Source organism: Cavia porcellus, unplaced genomic scaffold, assembly GCF_034190915.1.
Source record: "Cavia porcellus strain 051 isolate PalLab524CR breed Dunkin Hartley unplaced genomic scaffold, mCavPor4.1 scaffold_9, whole genome shotgun sequence".
Lineage (NCBI taxonomy): Eukaryota > Metazoa > Chordata > Mammalia > Rodentia > Caviidae > Cavia > Cavia porcellus.
The window spans coordinates 55,249,408-55,274,276 of NW_026947492.1; the positions used below are offsets into that span (position 1 = coordinate 55,249,408).

At 38.5% G+C, this 24,869-nt stretch overlaps 1 protein-coding gene and 1 long non-coding RNA gene across 2 annotated transcripts in view; both read left to right on the top strand.

The window, feature by feature from the left end:
• Gab2 (GRB2 associated binding protein 2) overlaps window positions 1-24,869 on the top strand; it is a 187,797-nt gene that overhangs the window by 53,882 nt on the left and 109,046 nt on the right. The gene's annotated exons all lie outside the window — the stretch shown is intronic.
• The window catches only part of LOC134477686 (uncharacterized), a 105,432-nt gene that overhangs the window by 39,625 nt on the left and 40,938 nt on the right, over window positions 1-24,869 (top strand). The window contains exon 2 of the long non-coding RNA XR_010049827.1: window positions 1-24,869. This exon is cut by the window's left edge and continues 17,135 nt beyond it; it is cut by the window's right edge and continues 40,938 nt beyond it. This is a non-coding gene — a long non-coding RNA (uncharacterized LOC134477686).

Sequence of the window (24,869 nt, forward strand, 5' to 3'; positions counted from 1 at the left end):
GGGCCACCTCCTTGCTAGGCAAGTATTGCTGCAGTGAGCTAGTTGCCAGATGACATTCTATTCTTTACCCAAGCTGTTGAGCAATCATGTTTTTTCCTAAACCTTGTATTCTTCTTTCTCATTGCTCTGAGCCCCTCTGCCTCACTTTACTCCCACATCTATATAACAAGACTTAACTCCAAGGAACTTGCTGTAACATCTACCTGATTGTGGCATCAGTGGGTGTGTATATGCTATATAATTGAGAACTTTTACTTCTCATCTCCAATTTTCCTTTATGTACTGCTCTGTTGAAACCTGTATATAGTTTTGAGATTTTTAAAAAACAACTACTTCTATTACTCTTCACTGGGTTATGAACTTCCAGAGAGTGGACACCTTTATTTACTGTGTATTCTCAGTAATTGACACAGTGCCTGGTTTGTGATGGGTGCTTCATAAGTGTTGGAGCAAGTAAATTTAAAAACTGTGTAATAGACCATTCAATAAACCACTTGTTGAGCATTTACTGTATATATCCAAATATATGTTAAAAAGTAGTACCTTCTCAAGAGTAGAAATTTAAGAAATTAAAGCATAAGCAAATAGCATTGCTGACATGGCCATTTGTGTTAGTGTCTGGCTATACAGATGCTTATGTAGCTAATGTGTAAGTTCCCATTTCGGTGTTTGAATATTAGTCACCAAAGCCAGACAGGAAGTGTCTCTCTCCATCCCAATTAATTTTCTCAGGAATTTTTTAAAGTCAGTTCCCACTATTTAGTTTAGGTTGGCCTTAAACTCACTTTGTAACCCAGGCTACCCTCAAACTCATGGTGATCCTCCTGTGTCAGCCTTCCACGTGTTGGGAATACAGGAGTGTACCACCATGCCTGTCCTGCAAATCTTTTCTTTAGTAAGGTGATTTAGCAGTTCTAAGGAAGATTAATCTGAGGAGGCAAAAGTGTTACCACGTAGCTCTTTCTAAAAGTGGTTTATGGTAAATGTTACTGCCTTTGGGTTGCTTACCTCTGCTGGAGTTAGATTCCAGGTTCTTCTCATTTGGAACAAAGAATTGAATGGAATGAGCAAAAAGCAATGGCAAGGTTTATTTTAAAAAGTAGGACCAGGGGTTTAACTCAGCAGCATAAGTGCTGGCAGGGCAAGAGCAAGATTGTGAATTCAATCCCCAGGACTTAAATAAATAAATAATAAAATAAAAGTGAAGAGTGAGAGAAAAACTGCTTCTAGAGCAGAGTGAGTTTGGGCCAAGGAAAAAGCAAGATAAAAGTATACCCTGAAAGAAGGAGGTGGGCCATCATGAGGAGAGCCACTATAGCAAGCTACTGTTGGCATCTGTGTCCTTTTATACTGATCAAATCTCAAGGAAACCAAAGAGAATTTCCTCATAGGGTCCTGAGAGGCTGTGCTGGGACCCCACGCCTCAGGCTGGCGTTAGGTCTACACCATCCTATTGAAAACCTGTTGGAGTTCTTGTGAGAAGTCAGTGTGCAGGGCCTTGGGGACTGCTCTGCACATGTATTCTGGGTCTTTTTTTTAAAACTATGTTTATTGGTACTTTTTAGATATACATAATGATCACATTCATCAATCCCTGCTCCTCAGGAGGCAGAGATGGGAAAACTGTTTCTGGGGAAAATATCAAGTCCTTGTTTCTTTAAAGACAAATAGAGGTATGGGAAGAAGGGAAGAAAAAGAGAGGGGAGAGGGAGAGAAATTGGTGGGAGGAGGGAGAAGGAGGGGAAGGAGGGAAGGGAAACCAATTGGTGAAACACCGCTCAGCTATTTAAAAGAAAAGCACAAGAAAGAAAAAAACTTCACACATCAAAATGTTAATATCAGGATACACTAATGTGGAGAGAAGAAGCAAATACAGATAAAATTGTGCTTTATGCTAACATTTATACAAAAATGAGTTAACAGTATATATATGTATATGTATATACACACATATACATATATGTATTTCTATATACAATCTGTTTTAGAATATGCAGGATTATATGTTAGAGATAGGTAGACTGGGCGATTGATTAGAACTGACCAGAAAGTGTCAGAAGCATCAAATAGACTTCTCAAATATTCTTTTCAAATATTTGATGTTAGAGCCATGTGCATATATTTTTAATTCCATTTAAATTTTTAAGTAAGTATAGTCTCAGTGTATTTTGTGGTGTTACAACAGAATATGTGGGACTAGGTAATTTATGAAGAACAGAGATTTGCTGGGCATCATGTCACATACCTCTAATCCCAGGATTTTGAGAGGCTGAGGTAAGAGGATAGCAAGTCAGACCCTAGCCTGAAAAATTTAGCAAGATCCTGCCTCAAAATACAAAATTTTTAAAAAGGTCAGCACATATAGCTCAGTATGAACATTCTGGATTCAACTCCTAGTACTGCCAAAACAAAACAAGAGATTTATTTTGTACTGTTTGAGAGGCTGATGAATCTAAGGTTGAGGGTCCCATAGTTGAAGGCCAAAGGGTAAAACCTTTATTTTTTGAATGACTTAATTACCTCTTCAACTTCCATCTCTCAGCATCATTACATTTGAGATTAAGTTTCTAGTACATGAATTTTAGCAGACACATTCAAACCATGCACAGTATGTATAATATACAGCATGACATCTAACAAAGAAGAAAGATATCTGAGCCAGGAATTTAGCACAGTGACATAAATGCCTTCCTGGCAAGCATGAGGTCGTGAGTTCAATCCCTGGTACCAAAAAAAAAAAAAAAAAAGGAAGATATAGTTTCCAAATATGAAAGATAAAAATAAGAGAAAGGAAAAAAATTAAGTCCAAAAGATAAGATAAAAAAAATTCACTATAACAAAAGGTAAATGTAGATCAGTAAAACTTACTAGTTAAAAGACAAAGATTATACCACTGGCTTAACCAACATAAATGTAGATTAGCCAAAGTTCCAAGTTAAAAAAAAATAAAAGACAGAGACTGTCAGACTAAACAGAAATACGGTCCTCCAACATACATTTAAAAAAAATAAAGTTAAAACACAACAGCATAGTGGGTTGGGAATATAGGTCAGCAGCATAGCACCTGCCTGGCAAGCACAAGGTCCTAAGTTTGAATTCCCGTACCTCCCCACTGAGATAAACCATCAGCACAGATAGGTTGAAATTCTAAGAATGAAAAAGAAATTACCCTAAAACACAGCAGCTCAGATAGGTTAAAATTTCAAGAATGAAAAAAAAATTACAAGAGGTAAATATACTACTCAAAAGAGTGCCACTATAGGTGTTTGACTTTAAAGCAAAGAACACATTAAGGCTAAAAGATAAAGAGAATCTCTTTATGAAGATACTGTACAAAGATTGAAAATCCAGGCAGACATATAATTATAAAAGTATATGCCCTTAATAGAGCCACAAAGACTATGTTTTCAAAATAGGAAATTTTAAACAACTTAACTGATATGAGAAGGATGAGGCTCCTTTTAAGAGATAGGAGATTGGGGTGTTGGGTGATTGGGAGATTGGGCAAAGCTGGTTGGGGAGGTTGACAGGATCTGTTAATTACAAGGTCCTGCTATGTGGGCTGTCTGTTCACCCTGCTGTTGTTTCATTGCTGTCCAAAGGTTTTTTTTTTTAATAAGATGAGATTCTAGTTGTTGATTCCTTGTAATATTTCCTGTGCTTTTGGGGTTTACCTATGTCCTCAAGAATTTTAGCTATTCTACCAGCAGATTTAGTGTTTCTGTTTTAATGTTTAGATCTTTGACCCATTTTGATTTTAGTTTGGTGCATGGTGACTGACATGGGTCTAGTTTTAATCTTTGGCATATGAAAAGCCAGTTTATTCAGCACCATTTATTAAAGAGGCCAATTTTCTTCCAGTGAAGACATTAGGCTCCTTTTTCAAAGATAAAGTGGCCAAGTATGTTTGGAGTTATTTCTGCATCTTTTACTCTGTTCCATTAATCCTTGGGTTTGTTTTTTTGTCAGTACCATGCTGTTTTTGTAAAAGTAGCTTTGTAGTACTGTTTCAAGTCAGGGGTTATGATGTTCCCTCCTTTGCCTTTGTGACTCAGAATTGCTTTTGCTATTCTAGAGCTCTTTTGGTTCTAAATGAATTCTAGGATTGTTTTCTCTAGTTCTGTAAGATATGCTATTGGTATATTGATTGGGATTGCATTAAATCTGTGTAACAATTTTGGGAGTATGGCCATTTTCACTGTGCTGCTTCTTCCTATCCAAGAAAAAAGAATAACTTTCCATGTTCTAGTGCGTTTTTCAGTCTCCTTTTATAGAGTATTGTGGCTTTCAGCTTAAAAATCTTTTACCTCCTTTGTTAGATTGATTCTTATTATCTTTTTTTTTCTTTTTTGATACTATCATGAAAAATGTTGTTCTCCTAATTTCTCACTCAGTGAGTTTGTATTTGCATACAGCTACTGATTTTTGTGTTTTGATTTTGTATCCAGCTACATGACTAAATGAAGAGACAGACTGTCTGTATGTTTGCCATGTAGAATCTTTTGCTTTTGTTATAGTCACTTTAATGATTTTTTTTTTTTTTTTTTTTTGGTATCCGAAATTGAACCCAGGACCTCCTGCTTGCTAAGCAGATGTTATGCTGCTGAGCTATATCCCTGGTCCCTGTAACTATCTTTTTAATAGCTTCTAGACATTGGGCAATAGACTTTTACACTCAAAGCCTATAAAAAAATGTACCACATTTTATCTTTACTTTTACAGATTCATTTAAAAAATTTAAATTTCTTACCAATTTGGAGTTTGCCCTGATTTGTCTTTAGCGCTACAGATAAAACTTTGTCACAATGTCTTTTCAATCTCAAGTTTCAAATGCTATCTCAGATCTTTTACTACAGATTTGAGATCCTCCCTCTATATAAATATTTAATGCATTAGTAATCTTTTGTGGACATACTATTAAGTTCCATTGGTTGTTCTGTCTGTATATATGGCAATATACTTTAGTATAATTCGTTTAGAGAAAATGGAACCCTTTATTAACACGTATACAATATTTCAATTTGGCCTACATTCATATCTTTATTCTGTGTATTGATTTCCTGTAGTTGCTATAATAAACTAGCATCAATTTATTGGCTTATGACAAAGGAAATGCATTCTCCCACAGCCTTGAAAGACTGAAGTCCAAAATGAAGGTGTTACAGTTCGAAGCTCCCTGTGAAGGCTCTAGGGGAGATGTAGTGCTATTTCCAGCTTCTGTTGGCTCCAAATATTCCGATATTCCTTGTCTTGTGGTTACCTCATTCTGTTCTCTACCTCTGTGGTCACTGTTTCCTTCTTGTCTGAGTCATCTATGTATGTCTGTGTCTGTTCATTGGCACTCTCTCTCGCAGTAAAATCTTGCTGTGTAGTTATGATTGCAGTTTGAAGCCACATAGATTATATAAGTTCTTAATTTAATCATGTCTTCTGCCATCAGATAGTGTTTTTTGGAGTGCTACCATTCCTCTACCTTCACCTTCTGAATAATTTTTTGAATATTAAAATTCCTAAACTTTGATCACTTTTCTAACTTGTCTGATATTTTACTTCTATGTTGCTTATTTGTAACCACACAAGTAATTTCCTTGTTTTATACTGATGGTGTTCAGATTTCTTATCTGTCAGTATCTTTGTTTGTGTCAGTCCTGTCAGCTGGCATCATTTTTCCTGCTACAGTATTCATCTTTCAGAATTGCCTTTAGTGAGGGCTTGTCTGTAGCAATCTGTTTTATCTGAAAATATATTTATTTTGCCTTTTACATTTTTTTTCTTCTGCTAGGCAAGGAACCAAAGGCCTTACCCATGCTAGGCAAGTGCTATATTTCCTGAGCTACATCCCCTAGTCCTGTTTTGATTTCATTATTGAAAATGTTTCAACGGTTGTAGTGTTCTGCATTGAATATTGTTTTGTTTTTAAACACACTGAAAATGGTGTCCTATAGTGTCCAGATTTTACAGTCACTACTGTGGAGTCAACTGTTAGTCTAATTGCTATTCTTGGGCTAACAAAAGGCAACACCCTCATTATAAGAATAAGCCCTTGACAAGCCTTAGGCTTCATCTCTTTCCATACTACAGATAGCCACTACAGTTGTCAGGGGTATATCTTATGTAGCCTCAAGGCAAAGGTGGCTTTAGTGTTCTCTCTCTTTCCACTTTTGCTTTCATTTAAATGTTTTTATTGTGGCAAAATATACATAATATTTATAGTCCTTAGCATTTTAAGTGATAGTCCAGTAGCATTAAGTAATGTTCACATTGCTGTGCAACCATTACCCTAATTCATCCATCTCCAGAACTTCGCATGTTGTAAAACTGAAGCTCCTACCCATTAAACAGTGACTACTTATATTCTCCTTGTTCTAACCCCTGGCAACCACTGTTCCACATCTTGTCTCTTATTAATTAGACTACTGGAAGGATCTTATGTTTGTGGAATCATACAGTATTTGTCCTTTTGTGACTGCCTTGTTTGGCTTAATAAAAGAAGTTCACAATCCATTCATGTTGCAATTTGTGTCAGAATTCCATTCCTTTCTAAAGCGCTGTAATACTCTGGAGGGGAGGAGTTGTGAGGTGTGGTATATATTATATATACACATGTTACACATTCTATTTACCTGCTCACCATCAATGGATATTTCAGGTGTGTGCATTTGAACAGAAAGGATTGTACAAAGTCACTAAGTTTCCTGGGCTGGGCTTGATCCCACGATTCTCTTGAAATCTGCTTACTTGCTTACTCTCTTTTTTTGGAAACAAGGTCTCACTATGTAGTTGTAGTTCAGGCTGGCCTTGAACTTGTACGTAGCACAGGCTGGCCTTGGAACTTGCAGCAGTCTTTATACCTCAGCCTCCTGAGTGCTGGGACCACATTTGACCTCCTTACTTTCTTGACAGTTCAGCATGTTGCATTTTAAAAGATAATGTTTAGGTGTGTGTGTGTGTGTGTGTGTGTGTGTGTGTGTATACATACATACATATATCTCGTGGGGATATCATGAAGCAAACTCAGATATGCCACTGCACTGTATTCTAAGCCCAATATTTAGGAATATTTTATTTGGCTTTTAAAGTTAGTTTTGATTGGAAAGATCATTCAGGATATCTAGACTACTGTGTTGTGGGAAACCAAAGTCTCATATTTTCTGTATGGACTAGAAGACAACTGGAAAAAACACATTATGACATTCTTCCTTTTAAACAATTAGAAAAGGAAAATTCTGAAATATGGAATAATTAATATATAGTTTTTTAATTTTTCCTTGAGATCTGTGAGTTAATTTTTCCCCTCTTAGATAGGAGAAAGCCTTGAGAATGTGTTTTTTAATAATATCTCAATCTTACATTTGGCCTGTTGTTTGGGATAACTTCTGCCTATCTTCAAGTGCCCCCAATACCCCGGAGTAGTACATGTACTTGAAACCTGTGCAGAGGTAACAAAATTGTAAACTGTTTGGGCTGAGAGTCTAACTCTACCCCTTCACCTCTCTACCACTGAGTCTTAAAGGCAGGTTAGCTGAGATTAAGAGACGACTAAAGGTCACATAAGAAGTTGGTGACAGCCACAACTTCAAGAGCCCCACTTCTGTCCCACTGTACCTTGTACATCTATGTGCTTTCTCTGTTTGGGGTAGTGTTCTGTGATCATTTAATGACTTCTGAGTTTGGTTTTTTAAAAAGATGCTAGGAATGTTGATGAGGCTGATCTGACCCATAGATGTGGCTGATCTGCCACAAATTAGAGGCAAGAATCCTTGTCTAATTAGCAGGTGAAGACTGAGGAAAGTTGGCTTTCCATATTTTATTTCACTCCTGACTTCCCTATTCCTGGGTCTTTTTAGATAACAAAATCTTAAAATTTTGTGGGAGAGCTCCTTGTGATCACATGGTCCATTCCCAAATTGCCTGCAGGGACATTTTGAGATCTGTTGCCCAGAAGCTTTGTGGTTCTTTATAGATGAGAACAGTGAAACATGTAAGCTACAAATGATTTCCCACTGTCATGTAGTGTTCATCACAAAACGGGAGAACTACAACCAGATTTCCAAAATTCCTGTTCGATGGAGGAGTTCACCTAACCACCTCCTGTGTTCTGTGTTTTAAGACTGGGACGTGTCCCAAATGTGGTTTGTCTTTGAATATAGGGGTTAACAGAAATCAGACAATGAAGAAGGAGACCTCTCCTCTCCTCTCCTCCACTGGGGAACTGTGGGCAGTTTCTCTTGCGCTGTGTGTGTTCCATTATGGTATAATGATGTAATTACCAGTAATGGTGCTGCTGCTTGAGTTGCAGTGGAGAGGCAGCATTAAGGAAAAGACTAGCCCCAGTTTGCTCCTAAGAGCCATTTCAGCCCACTTCAGTCTATTAGATTGAAGACGCTGGAAGGCGAATGGCTTCAGCAGAAGAAAAGGTCAGATTTAAAAGCTTTTCTGGGCTTGTTATTTATTGTTGCTTTTTTGACCTTCAGAAAAGTCCCCTGTGTGTGTGTCCTTGATTTTTGCCTTTCCCATTAACACTCGAAAGCTGTAATGCTGACCAAACCTGGTCTTTGGTGTATATGGTTTCCTATGTGGTGTTATTTGAGAAGGCATATCTCCTGTCCAGAATACTAGTCCTGTTGCCTTTTATACCACCACTACAGTAATGTCAAGACTTTTGACTCTTGAGTATTTAGTTTCCAGCAATTCTATACATTCTCTCTCTCTAGTTTGTCTGTCTTGTCTGTCTGTCTGTCTCTGTCTCTCTGTCTCTGTCTCTTTCTCTCTCTCTCTCTCTCTCTTCTCTCTCTCTCTCTCTCTCTCTCTCTCACACACACACACACACACACAACTTGTGCATGCTAAGATCTAAGCAGTTTATGAGTTAGTACTTTAAAATAAAGAAAAGTAAGGAGTAAAATGAAGTCCATTGGACAAAACTTGCAGCCTGCCATCTGATGATTATGAAGAGGTAATTGTGGTCTCTGAATCATAGTAGACCCTTCCAAAATTTTTTCTCTATCAAGGTTCATCATCTTTCAGGAATATCACATACATGCTAGGCCTGAGGCATAAGTTAATGACGGCACAAGCAAGTTTTGCTTATTTCAATGATTCTCAAAGTGCCAGCAGAAGCCACATCCCAGAGAACATGTGGGAAACATAATATCTGAGGCCAGCCAGATCCACTAAGTTGTAAGTTCCAAGAGTGGGGCCGTCAGACTATTTACCTACCCCTCTAGTGATTCTGTTGCCCATTTAAGTTTGAGAGCCAGTGACTTATTTTATAGTTTAGTACCAGCAGCTATTTGATAACATAAAATCCCTAGTGTTTACTTATTTGCCCAGTAAAAAGCCACTATCCATAGGCAGCTTTTTAAATTTTAATAAATTAAAACTAAGTACCATAAAAAATTCAATTTCCTGGTTGTACTAGCTACATTTTAAGACCTGTACTGAGTCCTAGGCACCCAGTTGCAGTAGTACCAGACATCGTATACATGAACATTTCTGTTATTACAGAGTTTTCTGTTGAATAAAGTTGGACTCAGTACAGTGATCCTTACACTGCAGCATGAATCAGATCAACTAGAGAAATTGATAAAATACAGATTGGTGAGCCTCATTCTTAGTTTCTGATTGAGTAAATCAAGTGTAGGGCTAGAGATGCTATATTTCTAACAAACCCTTGAGGTGTGGTCATGCTCCCCATCCATGAACAGACCACAGGTTGAGAACCACTGATCAAGAATACAGATTCTTGATTTGAAATTTGAAAATCTTCTAAAATTGAAGGCAAGATACTATGTGTAATTATGTTGTCTATACAGGTTACAAGATATAAAACTTGCCAGGTGTGGTGGCACATACTGTAATCCCAACACTCGGGAGATTGAGGCAGGAGGATTGCTATGAGTTTGAGGCCAGCCTAGTCTACAAAATGGGTTCAAGGCCATCCTGAACTACATAGTGAAACTCCATCTCAAAAATAAAAGATATAAAACTCATAGTTTTAATGTAGTTCTCACATGAGTTAGTGGGTCAGGAAACCCTTTATATGCACTTAACAGAAAATCTGATCAATACTGACTTAAATTACAAGGACATTTATTTTACATTCATTTAGCAAAGTAGGATACAGGATGTTTTAGGGTTCTTTCAGTGGCTCAACCATGTTCCCTGCCCAGAAAACTTACATGACACATGCCCATCTCTCTAGACTAGACCCAGCCAAGCAAAATGAGATTTACATAGTTGCTTTAGAACAATTGTGAGTCAGTCCTGAGGTTGGAAGAGATGTCTGCTTCCCCTGAGATCTTGAGATCTCCACTAGTATTCTGAACAAAACATTACCCCTGTAACAAAAGTAAAGGGAAAAATGGCTACTGGGGCTCTCAGTGAGCTGTACTCTAAAAGTTAGCAGCATCTGATTTGCATATCCTCAGCTCACAGCTTTCTGGGCACCCAGACGTGCTGTGCTGTGATGTCGTGCTAGGCTCTGTCATGTCGTGCTAGGCTCTGTCCCCTTATGATTTATGACAGTTTGTGGAACCATTCAGTTCATAGCAGGGTGACATGGGTGAAATTTAAGAACCTGCCCTAGACCTCTGGGAATAGCATCAAGTCAGCCTTAAAGCTAGTCTACCTCTGACTTTCACCCCCAACTGAAAAGGGATCTTGCCTGGTTTATTTTGGTCTAATCCCTGCCAAAGTTTAGGTCTTTATACTTTAATTCCTCGGTTTTTATACCATGATCTATTGTTTTCTCTCAAGTCCTCTCAGAACTTGATCTGAATTTTCAGACCAAACGCTTGGATTCCGCTGCCAGAATTCTAGGTCCCTGTCCGCTTGCCTGGATCCCTGCTTATTTCCTCCCACCAGGGTCTTGACTAACTAGGTACTTGGCATTATTAATTCCACAGGCATTATGAATCTCTGGCAGAGAGCAAAATAGTTAGGCCTAGTAGTGTTCCTGTGGCCCTTGGAATCCAGAGAGGCCCCTGATGAAGGGGCTGATGGCAACTGAGCTGTTTCCTGGGCACCCCTACTCTCCAGAGCAGACCTGTTTCTACTTGGATATTGTGGATCTATACAAAATTTCATTTACAGAAATAAAGGGTTCTACTTCTTTGGGGAGATGGAGAATACATTGCATACACTGTGTACGGAGGGAGGAAAGTGAGAGTAACAGTGAGAAAGAGAGAAAGAGTATTTGTGACTAAATGGTATCCAACACAGGAGTTGAATACAAGTACAGCACTAGGCTATATCCCTCCTATTTTAGAGGGAACTCTGACTCTCTTGTTCTCTGCAGGAGTTTGAGCTGACAGTTGCTTCAGGCAATAACTTGTTACAGTACCATACTGTTTGTAGCAAAAGTCCTGCAAGTCTGTTTCCTCTAAAAGCTAATCTTTCCCAACTTCCCTCCCCTCCATCCTCCTAGGACAGAAGTGGACACAAGGGAGAACGTTCCAGGTCCCCTCCTGGGTCATGTGTCTTTCTCCCACATCGTTGTTCAGCATGGCGAGGGAATTTTTATTTTCCAAAGTTGCTTACCAGAAACAATCAGCAGAGCACAGTTTGGGGAGGCTTTAGTTAAATGAGCATAAAAGCACATGTCACTGTAGTGAATTCCTAATGAGGGAAGCGGGTGGCAGGGTACTTAGTAAAATGGCAGTTCAGGTGTATCAGGAATGGAAAGGAGGAACAGTCAAAGCACCACAACTTGCTTTGCAGCATTTTATCCCTGACTCGATAGCACTCACTCAGGATTATCACAGAATTTCAGTGTGTGCCTATATATTTTTTAAAAGTTTTTTATTTTATATTGCAATTTATGAGCTAAGGAAAAGCTGCCTTTTTTATAATACAGATTTTAGAAAGTGAAGCTTGGCTTCTGTGGAATAAACAGGCAGCAGAGCATTTCTCAGAGAGGAAGTACATGAGAATTTTAAGGCATATTATTTTTGGTGAGAAATGAGCCTTAGACAAAAGTTGAAAACATGATCAGTCCAATCTTTGGAGGTTCTGGGAGAAGGTGGCTTGCTAAGAGTTTCACGGATGAGTAGATGATTAGGATAGTTAGTCCTAGAGCCAAGGTCAGTACTCTGATCTCCAGTGTTGGTCTTCCTCCTGATCCACCTCTCCAGAGCCTCATTTCCCAAGGTTTTCCTCTGAGGTCCAGTTTCTGTGGCTCAAACCATGTTCTCCTTGATCTATTGGCCTGGGCTCAAGGGCGATGGACTACAGCTGGTCTGAGTAGGAAGACGGGTAATTTACTTAAACTTTCAGCATGACCCACTTGCCTAACATTTTCCACTGTGATTAATGAAAATAGAGACAACAGAATGTTTCACAAGACAGACGGCTCAAAGAGAATAAGAAGTGTGCAGTTTGTTTTGCCTTTAAAAAGAAACATATTACAGATGATTTTTTTAAACCTCTGTCATCTGTGATCCATTCGTCTGTTCAGCCAAGATATTTTGACTTTTTGACTCTGGGAAACCAGTGGGTGGGTGAATTTGGAGGAGCCAAGAGTTAACAAAATATCAGCAAATGCTGAAGCCAAGTGCGAGGACTTTCCTTGGCCATACAAGCAGAAGTCTACTCACATCCCATCCTCCCATGCTCCTTTCAGAAAGATTTGTTGAAACTCTTTCATATGAGAGGATTTCCCAGTCCTAGGGAAGGTAATCTTTAGGAGCTTTTCCTGTCACTAGGCTCTCAGGGATCTACCTTTCTGAGGATGACCTAAGCACTGTAAGAAGTAATAAATACTGTCTTTGAGGATACCCTAAATGATCTCGGATCCATCATTGAATTGTAACAGTATTTTCCATCTGGAAGACTTTGAATCTCCTGAACCTATTTCCTCATCTATAGATAATGATGACTACCTCGTCAAATTTGTTAGAATTAGATGAGGTAGTATGCATAAAGTGCTTAGCATATTGCCATACATCTAATTAATACCTGATGGAAAGTTTTTTTGCCATACCACTCATTTTCTGAGCAATTTATATAAAGCATTATATAATTATGATATAAGAGATAGTAGCTTGCTAACTTGATTTAGTGGCAATAGGAGTGCCAGAGGGAATTACTTTTTTTTTCTTATCAACTTTAAGGAGTGATTTATACACAGTAAGCTGCATCTGTTTAAATTTAGTAAATCTAACAGATGTCTGTACTCATGGAATGAAATGACCACTGCAGTGATGATGTAGAACATTGGTATCATCTCCAAAAGATTCCATTTGCCCTGTTGCAATCTGTGCCTTCCTTCGTTCTAACCCCAAGAAAACACTCATCTGTTTATTAGTTTATGCTTTAAATGAATAGAATCACTTTTGGTCTAGCTTCGTTCACTCAGTGTAGTACTTTATACATGTGTCCATGTTGTTAACAGTTATTCTTTGGATTGAGTACTATGCCATTGCCATTGTGTGAATATGCCAGGGATACAGCTTATTATTATAGTGCCTGTCTGGCAAGCACAAGGTCCTGAGTTCGATTTCCTGTACCCCCCCACAAAAGCCAACTGTTGCTGGGCATTTGTGTTGTTTTCTCTGTCTTTGTCTCTGTCTGTCTATCACTCTCTTTCTCTGAGACAGGGTTTCACTATGCAGTTGAAGCTGCCTTGAACTCACTTCATAGCCAAGAATGGCCTTGAACTCCCAGTGATCCGCCTGCCTCAGCCTCCTTAGTGCTAGGATTATAAGCCTGTGTCTCCATGCCCACTCCTGTTTCTATTTTAAATAAAATTGATAACAACACTTGAAAATCTTTGTGGGGATGTGTTTTCATTTCTCTTTGCTATACACAAAAACTAAGGTCATATGATAAATGTTGTTAAACATTTTAAGAAACTGCTAAACTATTTTCGAATGATACTGTTTTACTTATCAACAGTGTATGTGATTTTCTGTTGTTCTATATCTTCATCAACAGTTAGTATGGCTAACCTTTTTAATTCTAGGCATTTTTGATCGATCTGGGGATGATGATATTTATGAGGTTGGAATTTAATTTGAATTTCCCTGATGTCTAGTGACGTTAAAAAGGCTTTTGTGTGTGTGTATGTGTATATGTGTACGCACTAACTGGACTTTCTATGCATATCTCCTTCCTAGTAGTGCTTGTTTAAATCTTTTGGCCATTTTTTATAGAATTTGTTGCTTATATTTTTGTTACTGAGTTGTAAGAGCTTTTTGAATGGTCTGGATATCAATTTGTTTTAAGACAGAAATGTGGAAATTTTCTTCTAGTATGTGATTTGTACTTTCTGCCCATGTATGGCATGCCTTTTCATGTTCTTAGTGGTACCATTTGAAAAGCAAAAGCTTTGACCTTTGATAAGGTTATCTTAGTTTTTCTTTTGTAATTTATGCTTATTTACTCCAAGATCACAAAGAACTTCCTCCTTTATTTTCTTCTAGTAGTTTTTAGTGTTTGCTTTTAATTTAGGTCTATAATCCAGTTAAAGTTAATTTTTATGTATACTGGGAGACAAGGATTAATACAAAAGTAATCTTTTGACTAATTCTTAAGAAATGTGTTCTAAGATAAGTAGCGTTACCCTCATTTTAATAATGAAGGAGAGGCTGAGAATATAGTTCAGTGATCAAGTGCCCAAGGCCCTGGGTTCAATCCTCAGCACTGGGGTGTATAGAGTTATAAAAATACATACATACATATATATATGTGTATATATATGAAAGAGTCTCAGAAAGGTTACATTGCCCAGACATACGACTCAGAAATTCAAATCCATGATTGCTTAACTCTAGAAATGACAGCAGTGCTGCACTGAAGACATATCGCCAGCCCAACCAACCTTATGCCATTAGACGTGCAGAAGAGCTGTGACCAACATTTCCCTGTTCAGCCATTTGCTTAAGTATGTGTCTCAGAAGCTGAAGTACAGTTCTGTTGGTACTCCCTTTATAGACAGCTTTATTCTGAGTTCTTTTTAAACTTTGCAACTGGCCCATCAGAAAGGAGAAGTTAGGTACCTGGCCACACAGTTAATCCTGGGAGCATCAAGCTCAGTGGCTGAGTCTCACTATATGGTGCAAGTTTTACTTTTGGAAACCAAATACTGAGTCAGTCCCCCTCTTCTCCCACTGTTTTTCTCTGCACTGCTGGATTCTCTTAAGTGCTGTGGTTACACTAGGTAAATTACTTACCCCAGCCATGACAGACTCAGAGGTCCTCTGCCCTGCTGATATTTAATGTCTCTCTTGAAGAAGAAAGATCTGTTTAAGGCTGTTCACTTTTACTATCCTGAAAGAGTCTCTGAGTCTCACTTAGCATAAATTTTGTTTCTTTTTTTAAAAGATGTACAGGGTTATGAATAGACTAGTCAGCAGCTCTGCTCCTGTCTCTTAGCAGTGTAACTTTGGTGCACTTACTCTGCCCTCCTGTTCCTGCCTGTGAGGCTGTGTAGTGTAGGGGAAGGGTGTGGGGCATACCTGCGAAGAGAAGTATTTAGTTTGATTCCAGTGTCTTCCTCATCCTTAAAATGAAAATAACAATCATTTTGTAGGTTTGTTACATAATATCTGACCAGCCTCTGGCACAGCAGGGGGTGGTCTCTATTTCTGTTTCTGTGGTGGTAGAGTAGGGAAGTTTTGGGTTCAGCCAGAATTCCTTAGGCAAAGCTTGTCTTGTCAGTAGGAGAAATTACACAGTATATCTGCCCTTTTCCTTCCTTGTCAGAGACCAGGCATTCCGAGGCATTTAAAAGCAGTTCAGGGCTGTTTCTCAATGCTCTTGCATAGTCAGAGGAGGCAAATTTTGTAAGTCCTTGCATAAATAAAATGGTTAGTCCAGCTGTTTTTTTAGACAGACTTCTCAAGAATTAGCCTTTATCTCTTCCTACCTTGCTTCCCTTATTCTGTAATTCTGCTGCATCCAACATGGTAATCACTAGGCCACATGTGTTTGTTGAGTGCTCGAGATCTGTTTTATCTGAGTTGAGATATACTATAACCCGTGCAAACACGTGCAAAACCCATGTTTCAAAGACTTGGAACCAAAAAGGGAAATACCTCATTTTAAATAATGAATGTATGTTGAAGTGGTAGTATTTTGAACCTATGGACTAAATATATTTTTAACATGTGTTTCTCCTTTTTCTTTACTGTGTGTGTGTGTGTGTATGTGTGAGAGAGAGAGACAGAGAGAAAAAGAGAGAGAGAGGGAGAGAGAGAGAGACAGATAGACGGACGGACAGACAGACGGGCTCGCTGTACAGTTCAGGCTGGTCTTGAGCACACTTTATAACCCAAACTGGTCTCAAACCCACATTGATCTTCCTGCATCATCCCCTCTTTACTGGTTTTTTTTTTTTATTAGTACAGTACATAATGATTATATTCACCGTGGGGAAGATTTTTTTCGTTTCTGCTTTTCTTTTCTTTGTACCTAGAATCAAACTCCAGGACCTTGCTTTTGCCAGGCAGGCACTTATGCCACTGAGTTATATAGCCTTGGCCTTTTTTTTTTTTTTTTTTTTTTGAGTCAGTATCTCGTTGTGTATTTCTAGCTGGCATTGAACTCACTTTGTAGCCCAGGCTGGTCTCAAACTCACAGTGATCCTTCTGCCTCAGCCTCCCGAGTGCTGGTATTACAGGTGTGCACCACCACACCTTGCTGTCATGGGGAGTGGGGTTTTAAAATGTGCCTTGTGTGCATCGTGTTGCTCTTGGACAGTGCTGCTATGATCTCCAACCTAGTACCTTTCCACGCTACTGCCTGCAGCCTTCCCTCATACTTTTGAATTAGGGTAATATATAGCTGTGTTGAGAAAGAAGCAATCTATAATGCAGTGCATCTGTCAATATAACTACAGCTGTTTTCCATCATGGAAAGTGTTAAACATTTCTAGCCTCTTTCTTTTCTTCCCTCATTCCTCTCTCTTCACCTTAAGCGTACTCATTACTTTATTCCTTCTTACGATTCCACTTCTGTGGGATTTGGGAGGAAGGAAAGTAAACATTTTCAGTCTGTCAACTGGGAAGCAAGAGATTTTACTAATTTTTTTCACTATTTGGAACAGTAATATAGGGATCATTTTCAGGCATAAGGGTCTACATCTCTAGATATTTTTAAGATTAGTTTCTAAAAATTCACTGCTGATTCAGATTATATGAATTTCTAAGGCCACCGATGTAAGTATCAGCAAATTAATTCTCCCAAAAAGTGCTAGTCTATGTTTTTGGTGAGTTATGTGATTAAGGTGGGAGCAGTTACCCACGAATTACCCACATTCACATCTGAACCCATTTATATAGGCCTTTTGACTCAGTTTTTGTGGATAGCATGGCTTCTTTTCTGAATTATTTAACTTTTCTGAACTTTCATTTTCTTGTTTGTGAAATTAGGATAATTGTGCCCTAAAGTAATGTACAGAAAAGCTCATTGAATTAAGTATTTTCAGTAATTCATGTCAACCAGTGTTTTGAGGGCCTCCACTTCATACAAAATAATGTGCTATACTTGGAACTATGGAGAATGTCTCAGTGACGTGGACACTCACCTCAACATTAATTTTTTTGAAGGAATAAAGTAGGATATATGACAACTCATGAAGCTACTACACAAGTCTTTTTGTAATATGTGAGAAGAGGTTTACAGCAGTGAAGGGATTTAAGTGAAGGGTGATTTGTTTTCTACTTAAAATATCAAGGACAGCAGCCTGGAGGAGGCAGCATTTAAGGTAAACCTTGAAGGAGAAGTATAATGTTAACAGTCAGGGTATAAGGTGAGGTGAAAGGATGAGCCGGAGCACAAGTGGTGGGTCCACGGAAGGTCAGAGAGAGCCTTTCCACAGTGTACCCAGAAGGCAAGGGAAACTGTAGGGTGAAATTATCGTCTCTGTGAGTTATTTGCATTTGCTGCAGGAGGAGATGATCCCTGTGTTTATTTCTGCAGTCCTTGGATGGGGAAAGTGGAGAATTTCTTAGGCAGATCTTTTCTTTTCTCTTTTTATTAGGGAGTTAGTGAGGCTTTTTGAGACAGGGTTTCACTGTGCCGTTTAGGCTGGCCTTGAACTCACTTTGTAACCCAGGCTGGCCTTGAACTCACAGGGATCCTCTTACCTCAGCCTCCTGAATTACAGGTGTATACCACCTCACCTGACTAAATTTTGTCTTTTCTACAGGAGCAAGTACCCAGTATACCTGGCCTTTTACCCCATCTCAGAGGCGGGGCCTTCTGAAGCATTTTAAAGCAATTCTGGGCTGTTTCACATTGTGCTTAGTAGTCAGATGAGAAGTTAGGTCAGCAATTTTTGTAGTCAGAGAAAGAGGATCCTTGAATAGAAGGATGACCAAGACCAGAGGCTGGCAATACCAGGGCACTGTATACTGGAGGAATGAGATTTCTGGTATTATTAAAAAGTAAGTTTTGTGAAACAAAGACAAGGATTCTGCTTTCCACCAGTTTTTCTGTCCCTCTCTCTTCTGAAAATTCACTGTCATCTCAACTATTTCTTGATACCATCAGGTTGTGCTTTGACAATCTACAACCATTTTGGGTAGCACTGTTCCACTCTCTACTATCATGCTCAAGATTTTTTTCCTTTGAGGAATGGTGGTTTGAGACAGGGTCTTGCAATGTAATTCAGACTGGCCTTGAACTCACTATGTACCCATAATGAACTCCTGGTGATGGACTTTTGAACTCTGGGCAGTCCTCTTGCCTCAGCCAAGGGGCTCATAGGGGTGTACCATCATACCCAGCTATGCTCAAGATTCTTTGTTCTCAGCAGCATTCTCTTTCTTGTTGCCTATAAAATGAAGTCAGATTTCTATACCTTAGCATTCAAGGAGGCCCCAGCCTGACAAGAGTCTCCAATTTGTATTTACTATCTTTCTTTGCACTGTATTTCCTTGAGTCTGTAATTTAATATTTCTCACCTACTTCTTTTAATGTAAGGATTTGCTTTGTTTATTCTTTCAACAAGTATTTAATGCCTGCTCTGTGCCATTTTTTAGTTAACTTTTATAGAATAGTTCATGTGTATTGGGCCTTATTTTAGAGCCTATAAACAGAGAAATAGGAAAGGGGATGATAATGTTGGTAATTATTGAATGAGTATATGATATAGTTGAAGAATTAGTGTGACTTACTAAGAAGCAATTGTGAAGTCTCATTGAATAATACTGCTTTGGATCTGGCAAGCCGGATGACTGGTGGCACTGGGATCTCAGCATTTAGCTTCATTCCAGTGTGTTGCCATGTGGAAATAATGAAGGAAGCAGCCATGATAGTCCTGAACAAGGGCCATCAGCTCCAGAATTGATGGCAGTTTCTTGAAAGATACCACTTAATGCCTATTCTGAGTCATCTGATCAAAATGATCAACAGCTTCATTGTCTTGTGTCACTATTGGAGTCTGTCTCTTGGGGCCCTTCTTTTAATTGGTCGCACCTGAAGAACAGATGCAGAGAGCATGGTATGTTCTTGCCCACCATTTTGACTCAGTTCCCATTCCTTCAATAGGCCTTGTTCTTTTCTGCTTTCTTACTGTTGTTTACCACTGTGATGGGAAGTGAGATGATTTGGAGCCACATTTCTGCTTGAGAAAAACACTCACCTCTGATTCACTCTATAACCTTTGGAAATTTTTCTTAAAAGTAAAGGCTCTGAAAGAATAATAATATCCACTTTTCCTAGGGTCATCTGTATTGAAATTTAGATGAGAATTTATATGGAAATAGCATGGTATCTATAACATGGTAAGTAACGCTTCTTTTTCTCTTTCCTGAGAGCTTCCTTTTACTCCTTCCCTAGCGTGTACTTACTACAATCCTCTCTATGCTTTATTTAGCTCTTATGTCACCTGCCCAATAAAGCTTTTCCAGTGTACCCAACTATAAGAAACATAGGCTTTCCTTCACATGCTTTCTTTGTGGGGTTTGAGACTTTTGACAAATGCTCTAATTAGTAAGGGAAATGGCACAGAAAAGGTAGAAGCCTAAAGAAAATTACATTGTATTTTGAAGCAGGAAAATAAAGGCTAGTAAAAGACCTTATAAAGATGTTGTCACTCCATGCATGTTGATTTGCAGCCTACCTTGGTTCATCCCAAGAGGCCAAAATGAAGATTGTCGCCAGTTCTTAGTATTAACCACAAAAGAGGGCCGTTCATTCTTCTCTACTCAGCTGGAGATTGGTACCAGTCTGCCAGAAAATTTTCAGCTTTTAGGATTTCTACTGAGTTTTAATTAAAATTAGGTAGTCCTTAGACTTTTTTAAAAGAAGATCTAGCTTGGTCTGCAGAATAGAAAATGTAAAGAATAGCATCAGTCTGAAAGAGTGTTGAAAGGAACAACTAAAGATGGTCAACAGAATTGCTTGGTTTTTTTATTTCCCATTTCACACCTGGTGCAGTCAGGAAGCTATATTTGAAAACAGTTTTCTCTTTCAAAATACAACCTCGTGATCAAAAAAGCACTCATTCATTATAAAGCCGGAAGGATTCATTCATTGGAGCTGATTGTTCACATTTGTAGAATTTTGAATTTTGTAGATGGAAGGGGCCTTAGAGTTGAATAAGGTCTTCAAACAGAAAACAAAAGGCCCTTTCTGTATGAACAGAGTTCATTCACGAGGCAGTTTTTCTTGATCTGTGAGCAGTGATTTCAGACTTTTAGCTAATTGGTTCTGGGAGGTGACCTATCAGCGTCACAGAGGGTGTCTGCTCTTAGGAATCTACATGAAGAATATGCCGTAAGCTTCTCCGACCTCCAGGAGCAGCCCCATTAGTCCTCCCATGTAATGGCCAGTCATAACCACAGACGAGAGCATGTCACTGGAGAGTAAATCCTTACAGCTGCCAACAGCTGGTCACAGCCACCAACCCGTGTTGTTTTGGGCTTTGAAATATTTCCCAACAATCTTCCAGTTTGCACTCTTATAAGGAGATAAGTAACCCTCCAGAAATAGTCTGCTGTTTATTTTCTAAGTGTTATCAGATGCTTAGTCTGATGAAATGACACTTGTCTATTTAGTAGAAAACAAAGGCAAGACTCATTAGTGACCAACTTGAAACTCCAAATGAAATTTATATTAAAATGGACAAGAAAAATTATTTCTGTATGCAGATGTTAACTTTTTCTGGATTTGAAAGTATAATAGTGAATAAAAGGTCATAGATACTTAAAGAAAGGAATCAAAAAATAACTGATTGTAGTTAATAAGTTGAATCCCTTTGTTCCTATTCTGAACATCAATGAAATTGGAGCAATTTTATTTTGGAGGAGGAATATTTTATGAAGTTATATCCAGAATGTGAACTAGACAAGGTGGCACATGCCTATAATCATACCACTCAGGAGCCTGAGGCCAGCATGGGCTACATAGCAAGTTCAAGCCCAGCCTAAGTTATACATAGTAAGACCTTGTCTCAAGAAACAAACAAAAAAAGATGTGCCCAGAATGTAACATTTTACAATGAAAATGGCTGTAACTGTTATAAACTGACCAGCCCCTCAATCCAAAACAACCACTGGACTGGTCATGAAAAGACTTGGTTTTTATTACACTGGTGCATATCCTTAACATAATAATTGCAGTCAAGACTTTGGATCTGTCAGCCATCGGTATGAATTCTGTTTCCATCACCTACTTTATGACTTTGTCTAAGTACTAGTAAGTATTTATCTCAGAAATATTTTCAGTTTATGTAAGAGAAAAGCTGATTGATAGTGGTTTAAACAAATAGTTCATTTTTCTCACATTACACAAAGTCTATAAAAGCAGTTTCTCCCTTTGGTTTAGAGACTGAGTTGTGAGCAGAGTTTTTTGGTTTTTGTTTTTTTTAACCTTCCAATCCAGTACGTTGGCTTTCAACCTCTTGGTTCTAAGAAAATTGAAAATTCTCTTCGGAGCCCCCAAGAGTTCTGCTTGTTTTACTGTCCAGACTCTGTAGTGAAGGGAAATATTCAAGAAGGGCATTGTGAATATGTATTATGTTGCCCAGCCACCAGCTCAATGTGTGGTGTAACATTAACCAGTGTTAAATGCTATTTATGATGGTGATGGAAACAAATGACTCACCATGTCTTTATGCTCTTCTGAAGACTCAAGTGATATGATATTTAACATTTGATTCTTTTTGAAGTACTTTTATTTACTGGTATGAAGAGTTTGTTAATGGTTGCTGTTGCAGTTACATATTTAGAAGTTCCTTGGTGACTGATCCAGAAAAGAAAGGTCAACCCGGAAGGTTGTGTAGCCAAAGCCTTCGTGCTGAGCTGGCCTAGCCCCAGGTCTGCTGCTTATGAAACTTCCCAGACCACCCAGAATCATGATTGTTCTCTCCTCTAAAGTAATAATACTTTTGGCATATAATGTTTATTTCCTGCTTTATATTTAAAAATATGCATGCCTGCTTAGCTAGGTTTAGAACGCCTTGATTATTTAATCCATCGTGGAATAGGCCTTCTAAAACATAGAGAGGAACTCGGTTGCTATTCATTGACAGCATCGTGCTGTTAGACTTGCAAGGTAAAAATGAGGAGTGATTAGAATAGTACTTTCTTTTCATATAGGGTGATATTTTATTTTCTTTAGTTCAGTACTCCACCATTCTCCAGCTTCTTCCTTTGTGCTCTTTTTTCTCTGAGAAAAGGAGTAAGGTATATCATTCTACCTTTTATTATCTATCAGCCCTTTTCTCTAAGCCTTGACTCTGGTTTCCCTGTGGGGCATTTTGCCCCAGCTCCTGACACCTCACTGCCAGAAAGGCGGGGAAAAAAAGAAAAGAAAGAAAAAGAAAATCCAGCTTCTCTGGGACCTTTCGTGTACTCTGTTTAGTGTCCTTATTTTTTTCTGGAGAGTTTACTTGGAGTGTACTAGTATTGGATGAGGAAGTCAGATCCACTGACTGAAATTTGTGCTGAGGTACAAATGACTCTTACCTGGCTGAGACTAAGTACTACGAATGTATAGTGATCTTAGAACCCAAAAGTATTAAATGAAAGTTTTAGCAAGGAACATTTAATGGCAAAGTTAACTGCCTAGTCTAAGTCCTTTCATGTTGTTCCTTGCTAGTAGTACAGTCTTCAACAACACTACAGTGAAATATAGATACCAGAGTATTCACAGCTAGATTTCTGATCAGTTGAATCCAAGACACTCTTCTTCTTACCATGACACCAAGATTTTAGAAATAGACATAAGTTGCTACTTCAGTTTATATCAATTCTGAAGTCATTAAATCCAATTATTGTGTTTGTTCATTTTGTTTCAAATCACACAATGCTGAGGATTTCTAAACATCGTGTTTCTCTTACCTTTATCCACTTACTTTTTTCACATTTTTTATCCCTATTTTCACTGTTACTGTTTAAATGGCAGCAAATGAAATGCCAGCCGATACCCGTATATCCAATATTTAAAATAAACTTAATATGCAGACATCCATAGACAAAACAAAACACAAAATCTTGTAGTCTATTTATATTATAACATGGTTTACCAAAGATTTGGAGATTAAGGGTACAAGGAAATTAGCTTTCCTTCTTTCTGTTGTAGAGAATGGGAAGAAGGAGCCAAAGAAAGATGAAGGTATCAGCTTTACCAAGGATGTCCCAATCAGTCCTAAAATGTAGTTTGAAGATGTAAGTCTAGGAGTACTCCAAACAGCGAGAGAAATGTGAATCACTAAGCATGTGCAGAGAAAGACAGAAGGAAGCTGAAATCCTAGGGATTGTAGATCTTAAAAGAGCGCCGTGAAGACTGAAAAGGAGCATAAGGTAGAGGAAATTGTGGTGTCATATAATCCAAAAGATTTAGGAGAAGCATTTAGGAAAGAAGGAGTGCTCAGATGCGTAAGTACTGCCAAGAAATCCACAAAGATAAGAGCACAAGCTACAAAAATATCCATGGGATTTTAAAACAAAAGAAAGATCACCCACAGTGAAAAACTTACTGTTCTTCCTACCCAGGCTCCCTAGACTGTAATCAACAGGACCACCTACATTTTGTTTTTCAATGTGCCTTCACATCTGGCTCTCATTGGGTATAAAATATTATGGCATTAAAAGATCTTTGGCTTCAAATTATTCATTTCATCCTGGAAGAAGGACTTATCATTATGTGTGGATGCTTAGTGATAAGATTTTCCTTTGCGACCAGGACCAAAGTTTCTGAGTGTGAGGACTGTGAATTGCTAGATTGCAGTGTACTGAGGGGGTGGTGGGGTGATGAGCACAGCTCACAACCTCCAGGGTCCTGGACAGGCTCAGAAACACAGCCCAGTATCACTCCCTCCCTTTGTCCATTCTGGGACTTGTCTTTCCTAATAAACTGTACTCAGTGCCCTGGGGAAGATACTGATGTTAGGCTCAATAAAGGTTTGGCAAAAGTAGGCTTTATAGGTAGAAAAGAAGCGTCTGAAAATAAACTTCATTTTCAGATTTCTGCTTAGACCTGAGGGAACTCCATGTGGCTGCTTCCTCTAAGCACATAGAGAATGGTTCTTTCTCAGAATTAACAAACACTCTAATAGCCGCTGTCCCTCTGCTGAGGATCAAATATAGGATCACACCCATGCGTGCTCAGCAAGTATTCTACCCCCGAACCACACCCAAGCCCCATAGGTACTTTTTAGACTCTTAATGTCATGATAGTTTTCCTACTGTTTATTCCAGAGCTATGATTTGTCATTAGTCACATGTGTCTTAAAGTATAGATAAATTTCTGCTTTGTTTCTACTTTTATACAGACTTTGTAATCATTTAAAATTTCCTGAATTTTTAAATTGTGAGGTATATTCCTTGATAATCCAAAGTAGGATATTTGTATGACTGATTCATTTCTGTCATCATTGTAGTCAGACTCTGTGTGGAGGCACTGGGGCTCTGATTTTT